We start from the raw sequence: 9,797 nt of genomic DNA on the forward strand, positions 1-9,797 counted from the left end.
ACAGAAATCGAGACTCATCAGACCAGGCAACATTTTTCCAGTCTTCAACTGTCCAATTTTGGTGAGCTCTTGCAAATTGTAGCCTCTTTTTCCTATTTGTAGTGGAGATGAGTGGTACCCGGTGGGGTCTTCTGCTGTTGTAGCCCATCCGCCTCAAGGTTGTGCGTGTTGTGGCTTCACAAATGCTTTGCTGCATACCTCGGTTGTAACGAGTGGTTATTTCAGGCAAAGTTGCTCTTCTATCAGCTTGAATCAGTCGGCCCATTCTCCTCTGACCTCTAGCATCAACAAGGCATTTTCGCCCACAGGACTGCCGCATACTGGATGTTTTTCCCTTTTCACACCATTCGTTGTAAACCCTAGGAATGGTTGTGCGTGAAAATCCCAGTAACTGAGCAGATTTTGAAATACTCAGACTGGCCCATCTGGCACCAACAACCATGCCACGCACAAAATTGCTTAAATCACATTTCTTTCCCATTCTGACATTCAGTTTGGAGTTCAGGAGATTGTCTTGACCAGGACCACACCCCTAAATGCATTGAAGCAACTGCCATGTGATTGGTTGATTAGATAATTGCATTAATGAGAAATTGAACAGGTGTTCCTAATAATCCTTTAGGTGAATGTGTATATATATATATATATATATATATATATATATATATATATATATATATATATATATATATATATATAGTACATTGTTACATGTTTGTTGTTTACATGCCTAATTTGTACTATTTATAAGTATTTACTGTTAACAAGTGCTAGAATTGTACTGCCTCTTTAAGGCCTGTGGCAGGGACTTTGACAGTAGTGTTTGTTTGGTCGAATGGCTTCTTTACAGCATTCATGCTATGTGTGATTTAGAATTAAATGTTTCTTTTGTTGTTTTTGATAAATAACTGACTGTGGAGAACAGAAAATATATTAAAAATAGATATTAAGAAACAACAAATAGTTTGTTTGGATCTAGTCTTTGGACTCACATTACACAGAAAGAGTCAAAACCTTTACTCTCAGCTTGCAGTGAAAAGGCTTTGGTGCTGAACTTAATGCCAAACACCCAAACACTGGTGAGTGAAATAAAAAAAAAATAAAAAAAATACCAGCCAGTGGCTAATCACAGAAATGTTTTGTGGCAAATGATAAGTTTTTACACACATTTGTTTGTTGGGGATTGCAGATAGAAAGAGTGATCTTTGCACGTTAAGAATCGACATTGGTACAAATGAAGATTAAGTAGAAAATCTGTATTTTTGCCCGGCCTTGTATCCAAACGCATGAGAGAGGTCGAGAATGTCCATGAGAGAAACCGTGAGTCCTGCAGGATCAGTTTGTCTCTTTCATGTCTCATAAAAGTGTCTCAGACTGCACTGAAAATATCACGATACATGTATCTAAGTATCGATACAATATCGTGAGAAAAATTATCGCAATATATTGATATTCAATTGTATCAACACAATCCTGTTGAGCAGCCATATTGGGTCACCAATGGGTCAGGCAATGAAGCTTGTTTTTTCCCTTTATCCTCCATTTGGTGTTAGGAGAATTACAGTCTCTCGTCAGGAGGAGATTCTAGATGAATCCATTTGTTTGCCACGGGCTCTGTTGGCATAGCTAATGTTGATCCTGTAAAAAGCCTCTCACAGTTGTGTTACAAGGACAATGGATCCTTCCTCCAAATAGGAAATTAATGCATCAAACTTTTCAAATTTTTATTTTTATTATAATTTTGACCTTCCTGCATCCACATTTTCTTGTTCATTTACAGTGTCACATAGCCAGACTATCAGCATAAAGTCTATTTCAATTTGCAATTTATTCTGACCTAAAATTTAGAAATCTTTATTTTGCTAATTGATCAACTTTTTTGAAGAATAGTATTTTTGAAGAATAGGTTTAAAAGGATGCACACTCACATGAGATGAAGACTCTACTCATATCAGTCTTAGAGAAAAAGCTGCTTGATTCTACATAATGTGAGATCTTATGACCAGCATAATAGTACTTGCTTTATCTCAATAATCCCTTGTTATTGGACGTTTTCACTCATGGAATAAATTAATAGCCTAATGGTTGACTGCAAATATTTCATTTCTGCAATGGCATTGGAAATTGAGATCTTCTGGTTTTGCTTGATGCTAGGTGTCATCGCAACATAAACGAATATTACTGTGTAGACCTTTAAAAGATTTGATGAAACAAAACACAAATCCAGTGATTACTTTTTGCTCAAAATAAGTCATTGTTCCAGGCTTGCAGCCCAGTCACTTATAAGCACAACTTTGTTTCCAGGCAGACTAAAACCTGTGCAACTTGAATCCCAGAGGTTGCATATTAAGGGTGTTGTAAGCAATTTCAGCCATTCTACTTCCACGAGATTGAACCGTTTGATTAGCCATGCCCCTCTTTCCTAAACCACGAACTCCAAAGATAATACAATTAGTGTTATTGAGAGCAGAAACGGTTGTTAAAAACAACAGCTGCAAAATATCGCCCTCAACTGGCAACTGTTGTGAACAACATGGCATAAAAATGAATTATGCCTCAATAATTCGCTGCAACTCCTACACTTTTATAATGAACAAAATGACTGACAGGCAGAAAGCATCATTGACTGCGGACACATTTTTGTTAGCTGTTTACATAGTCTAGAGCTGTTACAGAGACTTGTGAGATATCTCAGGACACTTATTTCATTAATATCTTTCAGGAAGGAGGACATTTTTTTGCATACCTTTCCATTAAAAAAAATCACTTAGCACCTTTAATTAAATATGTTTGGAGCTTGCAGTTTCTCAAGTGCTTGCAAGGTTTGTGTGCTAAAGGCATTAGTCTGACTGTGGGTGTGACATCAGAGGCTGAGACTAATAAAGTTATGACACCAAAAAACTGCACCCAGAGTTAGAAAAGGCATTTCTGTTCTAATAACTTCAGCACCCGTTACGACTCCCAGGATTGAAGCGCTGAGCTATGGGCAGGTCTGCTCTGTTGAACAAAGTGAACAAGATGACAAGGTAGAGAAAGAAAGCTGATTGTAGATCAAGGCCTATCAACTTCATGGAGCAGGGGAGCTAATATAGGAATTGGATTTTAGTCTTTGAAATCCCAGTCATAATGTTCTTTTAAGCCACCCCTGAAACATCATCTACATACGTGAGAATACTGTGCAAGTCGCCATTAGCGGATGTTGTTCATTCAAAGTGAATTACATTAACTAATATCAGGCACGGTCCCACTGGAGCTGCCTGTGGTTAAGTGTCTTGCAAAAGGGCACAATCGTTAAAGAGCTAGATTGTGATCACAGCAACTCTCCAATCCCACCCCCTACATCGGATTGAACCTGTATCCTTTCTGTTACCAGCCCAAAGCATAAACCTTACAAAAATCGATAGTTCTGACAAACTTGCCGCAAAATTTCCGCAAATTCCCACTCATTATTTTCTTCATTATCATCAAAGGTTTCCTGCAGGTTCACCACTACCGATGAAGAGCTTCAAATTCTAGCAAACATTTGTGGCAAATCGCAAGCTCATTTGCATGTGAAAATAATGAGTGGGAAATTTGTGGCAAGTTTGTCCGAAGGGTAACTGTTAGGCTACTACTAATTGTGTTCCTATCACAGTACCTAACACACCTACATTCACGGAGCATATAAAGTGTGTTAGGTACTGTAATAGGAACACAATTAGTAGTAGCCTAACAGTTACCCTTCGGACAAACTTGCCACAAATTTCCCACTCATTATTTTCACATGCAAATGAGCTTGTGAAAATAAAGCTCACTAATAAAGTGCCAGACATGGTCTTCTGCTTTTGTGGCCCATCCTGCATTCTGGTGGATGGGCTACAATGGCAGAACAAAAAGTTGGGTTCCACTTCTGTCAGCCATGAACAGAAAGCTAAAACTGCATTGGGCAGACTCACCAAAACTGGACAATTAAAGACTGGAATAACATAGCCTGGTCTGATGAATCTGATGGTTGATGTGAACATTAACTGAAGCTCCTGACCTGTATCTGCATGATTTTATGCATTGCAATGCTGCCACACTATTGACTGACTAGAAAATCACATCAATAATAGGTGTACAGGCGTACCTTATAAAGTGGATGGTGAGTGTATGTGTGCTATGAGGGTAGTAAGCCCTGTGGTGTCTTGTTAAATAGAAGTGTGTTTTGGGGGCCTAGGTTGCTTTGTGGTAAAAGATGCTGGCTACCACCCCGGAGATGCCAAATTGGAAGGGGGGGGGGATGTTTTGAATTCTTCTCACCTTAAATGTTTTGTGAGCGAATTCATACTTTTTAGCTCCATCTCTCTCATGAGTGTGTTTGCACTTTTGGCTAACCGTGTGTAAGTAATATGTGTATCTAGAGCAGAGGATTATATGATCCATGTCTGACCTGTGTGCCAATGAAGCTTGGTTGAGACACACAGACACACACTTAACTAAGTACATGCGATACATGGATACCTGTAAGTAACCTGTATGATAATGATCTTAGAGGAGACACACACTTTCTCTCTCGATTTTCCTCTTAAACACACACACAAACACACACAGCTGTCAGAGAGCTGCTTGCTTATGCCCTTTACATATTTGCTTTGGCTTCTCTGTGCTGTCAGAGGTAAAAGTCCTTCCACCTCTATGTGTGTTTATGTTCACACAGAAATATCGATATTTTTGCCCTTTGCTTAATGTTTGTTGTGCATTTGTTTGCATGCAGCATTATCAGAGCGTAAGAGAGAATCTTAAACTAAAAGTAGCTAAATTATTAAATGTTGATAAATTATAGAAATATCATGAACCTCATCCTGAGGATAGTGTATCTGTGTTTGACAGAAATAGCACTATAAACTTGCAATTGCAATATGCACTGTGCACTGTAGGGGTTGGCGATATACTGGTTAAATGAATATACTGGTGTTTCTGTCGCGGTTATGCACAATTCTGGCGCATAGTAAGGAATATACATTCTACTAATGAAGTACTTTAGGAGTTACAACATCTTTATCATCCATGCATTTACATCTAGTATATAGTCACAAAAAAGCTTTCCAGTATCCAATGCAAGGCTAAATCCAAAACAAATACGTGATTGAGGGGTTTGCTTTAGAATCAAATAAAAAGACTGAAAACTTTGACTGAAAAAATATATTGTTTTGAATAATTATATATTTATTGATACATAATCACTGCAATGGACATGACAGTTCTACCTTTATTGTTGGACATTGTTTTAAATATAAAAGGAATGGGGTATTCAGGGAAACCTGTTTGAAAGCAATTATAATTTTTGCACAAAGATTTATTAAACAAATGCCACTTACCGAATTCGACATGCAATGTAGTTATGCCATGTGACAGAATTGTAACACTGCATAGGCTTGGTATCGATGCCTTTTTCACACATCGATAATTGGAAGATTATCGATATATATCAGGACTTTCTTCAGATTTAAATAAGGCTGCTCATTGCACAATATTCTTTTGTTTTTTTCAAACATATTTTTCAACACAACTTTAGTAAAGTGTGAGCAGCAGGGTAAATTAAAGGGGTTAACCCACCAGACATGTTATTACAGTATGTGCACCGCCTCTGGCAGACGACTTCGGAGGCTGCATATTCTCCTGTGCTATTGAATGCAACTCGTTTAATTTGCCATTATAATCGACCCAACACATTAGAAAGACTATTTACTCTAGCCATCACTGGATAACATTGTGTATATGATTTTTCATATAACCTACACAATGTATTTACAGTTAAAAGTATGTCTTTTTGTGGTTTGACAGCTTGAATGAAATCTATTCAGTGCTACACACAAATAAATTTAATTATAAACGTCACCATTTCAGTTTAAGCAGTTACACCAGTTTCGTACACTTACCTGCAAACTCATCAATGGCACTTTGTTCATTTTGGAAGAAATACAAAAACCTTTGTAACTTAAGGTTTAGTTAGGACAGCAGCTGTGCCTCTCCTACCGACAACCGGCTTCAGTAAATGTTATATCTCCCCCTTGTGGTTTCCCAAAGTTATTACACTATTGAATAGCATTCAAATTAGGCTTCTAATTGAAATTTCAGCTAATGTTAATATTTCAATGGTTTAAAAATATATTGATAAAATAACATGCCAATCAATAATCAATATATCAATATTTTATCATATCCCAACTGCATGCTATGCACTGCCTGTTTCACATATCCTCCTTGAGCAGGACGTGAGCAGCGCGCTTTAATTTCAGTGCCCATATTAACGGATTACACGGCTCATACTGATCTCAGCAGCTCTGGGTGTAGCAGAAAACTAAAATAATCAGGAGATTATAGAAAAGACGCAAAAGCAAATAAACAATATTTAAATTGAACCTACTTGGTCTGCATACAAACAAACACTAAATAACTAAATAAAGGAAAGAATAAATAAATAAATAAACTGCAGGACTTTTGCCCATGTTATAAATATACAGAGACAGTTTTGAAGAGATGGACCACTGGTATTAAAATGAATGGGAGAAATTGATATACATGCCTTACTGGAAAAGAGCCAATCACCTTTAGATAAAGACATCACCTGTCAATAAACTCAAGAACGTGCATGCGCATTAGCTGATCCAACCTAAAAAGCAAGTTTTTTTTAGCCGAGAGCATTCCAAAGATGACCTCAGAGTGGACTGACTTGCCTTGAAAGAGGCTTTGTTATATTAACCAATTACGACCATGTACGCTGATAAACAAGTGCAAGTGACTGCCCGCCATTGCTGTAGGAACCTTGAAAAGAGGTGTGGCCAATGTGAAAGCTCAAACGCAACGTATTGATCATGTCCTGTTCACAGAGTATGTGTGAATCCAGCGTCAATTCAGTACTTAAAAAAATAGAAGGGACTAGGCAGTATACAGTATATAGTATAGTATATGTTTCGTCAAGCAACCTACGATTTCAATTCAAGTACTAAATATTGATTGTTTTGCAAGTGATTTCTTGTGTGCAAGGATTATTCATTTATTGTTAATACAAAATAGCATTGAAAAATAATGATTCCTCTTTATCTCTCTGTTAAGACTGACAGGTTTTTCATTCTGTTCTCAGTGTAATGTTAGTTGTCTGCTCGCTCTCTCTCTCTCTCTCTCTCTCTCTCTCTCTCTGTCTCAAATGGAAGATGTGTCACTTTCTGTCACCTCTCCTCCTGCTTGAATACAAACAGACTAAAGACAGCTTCCAATAGCAAGAGGTTAAGATACTCACGACCCTGTTATGTTAATCTCCCTCTCTCTCTGTTGTTTACTTTCATTTGAGAGCATGTACTCAGAAATTGCCCAGATATTTATGTCATTAATCACTGCCTGTGAGACACGACATTGCGGATGAAGGCGTTAAGCTTGGGCCCGTAGGCTCTTGAATTCTTTGGCATGCGGCGTACGATCTGTGATCAGAAGCTATGGAGGTGTTTGAGACTGAATTAGACCAAAGTGGGCCATGCTGTAAGCTTCGTGTAAGGATTACAGAGGCGAGAAAAATGCAGCAGGCATAATATTGACGATGCTGACGGAAGAGTGTAAAAAAACATGCCGATGCATTCGACCCATTCTTTGTGTTGGACTGTGGGGTGTAGCAGGATGTGTATACAGTATAATGCTTCTGATCTTTCACAGAGTATATATAATTACACACTTGTTATTGTTTTCGTTAGATATGTTGATTAAAGGGATAATTCACCCAAAAAGGAAAATTCTTTCATCATTTACTCACCCTCATGCCATCCCAGATATGTTTTACTTTCTTTCATTTGTTGAACAAAAAAAATATGTTTTTGAAGAATATTTCAGCTCTGTAGGTCCATACAATGCAAGTGAATGGGTACCAACATTTTGAAACTCCAAAAGCACATAAAGGCCACATAAGAGTAATCCGTAAGACTCCAGTGATTTAATCTGTATCTTCAGATGTGATGTGATAAGTGTGGGTGAGAAACGGATCAATATTTAAGTCCTTTTTTAGACTCAATCTTCACTTTCACTTTCACATACTTCTTTTGTTTTTGGTGTTTCACATTCTTTGTGCATAATCACCACTTACTGGACAGGGAAAAGATTTTAAAGTAAAAAAGGACTTAAATATTGACCTGTTTCTCACCCACACCAATCATATCACTTATGAATATATGGATTTAATCACTGGAGTCATATGGATTACTTTTATGCTGCCTTTATGTGCATTTTAGAGCTTCAAAATGTTGGTACCCATTCGCTTGCATTGTATGGACCTACAGAGTTGAAATTATCTTCTAAAAATCATCATCAGTGTTCAGCAGAACAATGAAAGTGATACACATCTGGAATGGCATGAGGGTGAGTAAATGATGTGAGAATTTTCATTTTGGGTTGAACTATCCCTTTAAATTTCTGTCTTCAGCATGTAGTACTTACCTTTCAGGGTTTTGGATCTAATCGTTCGCTTTCAAATGGTTTTAGTTTGAATGGAAGTGCCTATATGTTTGGTGAAATTGGATTATGAAGTCAGTTGTTTAAATTTTTTTTAAGTTTTTGAAATTTTTCGTAAGAAAAAATCGTAATCTTTAAACAAAATGTAATAATTGCTCCGCCTCTGAAAGATTTTAGTCTTTGGCTGACCTTTACTGATGTTAGCTTAACAAGTTCTGTCCTGTTGTTTCTTTATTTTTAGCTTTTGTTTTATTATTTCCTCCTTTTCTGCCTCTCTCCGACACTCAGCACGAGTCTCCGCTGTTACTTTATTGTTAAATCTATGTCTGCTATTGGCAAAATACTGATTACTTTCTGCCAACGAGAATATTGTTGATTTTTGTTGTCTTTTTGGAGAGTTTTTTGGGGAAAGGTATTGACAAGGGAGAATAACAGGCAGGCGCTGCCAATTTAGACTGCGTTTTGGCCTGTGAAGAGTTGAGCACATTTATTAGCCCTGATCTACTGCCAAAGATCCCATCAAAGTGATAAGAGGATGGACAGGGCTCACCGTTTGGACTCAAAACATGACACACTTGGGCCAGACTGAACGCACTCAGGAGATTACAGGATGAAACGGACTAAAGGCCATGAGATTGAGAGATATTGGCTTTGATAATGGAGTATGTGTGTTTCGTCTGTGATAGTATAAGAATTACATTCTGACTTGCTACAAGGTCTTAGACTAACAAGCTTAACACTACTGCTGGGCAATATATTGAATATTTATGAAATAATCAATATTATTTTTCCTTTTTTTCTTGTGCTTTTTATTAAGATTCACAAAGACCTTGCCTGTAGACCAGTTTGAACCATTTCTTGTGTTGCGACTGAGTGCTCAAACAGATATGAAGCAGCATCTCTGAATTAAACCTTAGTAGCAAAAGTGCAGATAGAGTTCGTTCATTTTTCCGAATTAGTTTATTGATTTGTTTGTATCATTTTGTATATTTACTTTCATTTGTTTTAGTAAAAAATGTGAGAATTTTTTTGTATCTTTATTACTAGGTATTATGTAAGTGCATATTAATTAAAATGATTGAAAATCTTTCTTTACAGTGTTGTTGTATTATTAACATCAGTTAACATAAAATTACAATGAACAATATTTTACAGCACATATTAATCTTGGTTTATGTTCATTTCAACATATGCTATAAATACATGTAAAAGTTGTATACTGTATGTTAACATTACATTATGAACTAACATGAACTATCAATAAACAGTTGTATTTTTATGAATTAACATTAACCCAGATTAATAAATTCTGTAAAAAAAATATTTAGGTAATTGTTAGT

At 36.8% G+C, this 9,797-nt stretch overlaps 1 protein-coding gene across 1 annotated transcript in view; it reads left to right on the forward strand.

Moving 5' to 3' along the window:
- Positions 1 to 9,797, forward strand: part of LOC127626152 (receptor-type tyrosine-protein phosphatase gamma-like) — a 370,169-nt gene that overhangs the window by 267,389 nt on the left and 92,983 nt on the right. The gene's annotated exons all lie outside the window — the stretch shown is intronic.

Source organism: Xyrauchen texanus, chromosome 32 (assembly GCF_025860055.1).
Source record: "Xyrauchen texanus isolate HMW12.3.18 chromosome 32, RBS_HiC_50CHRs, whole genome shotgun sequence".
Classification (NCBI taxonomy): Eukaryota; Metazoa; Chordata; class Actinopteri; order Cypriniformes; family Catostomidae; genus Xyrauchen; species Xyrauchen texanus.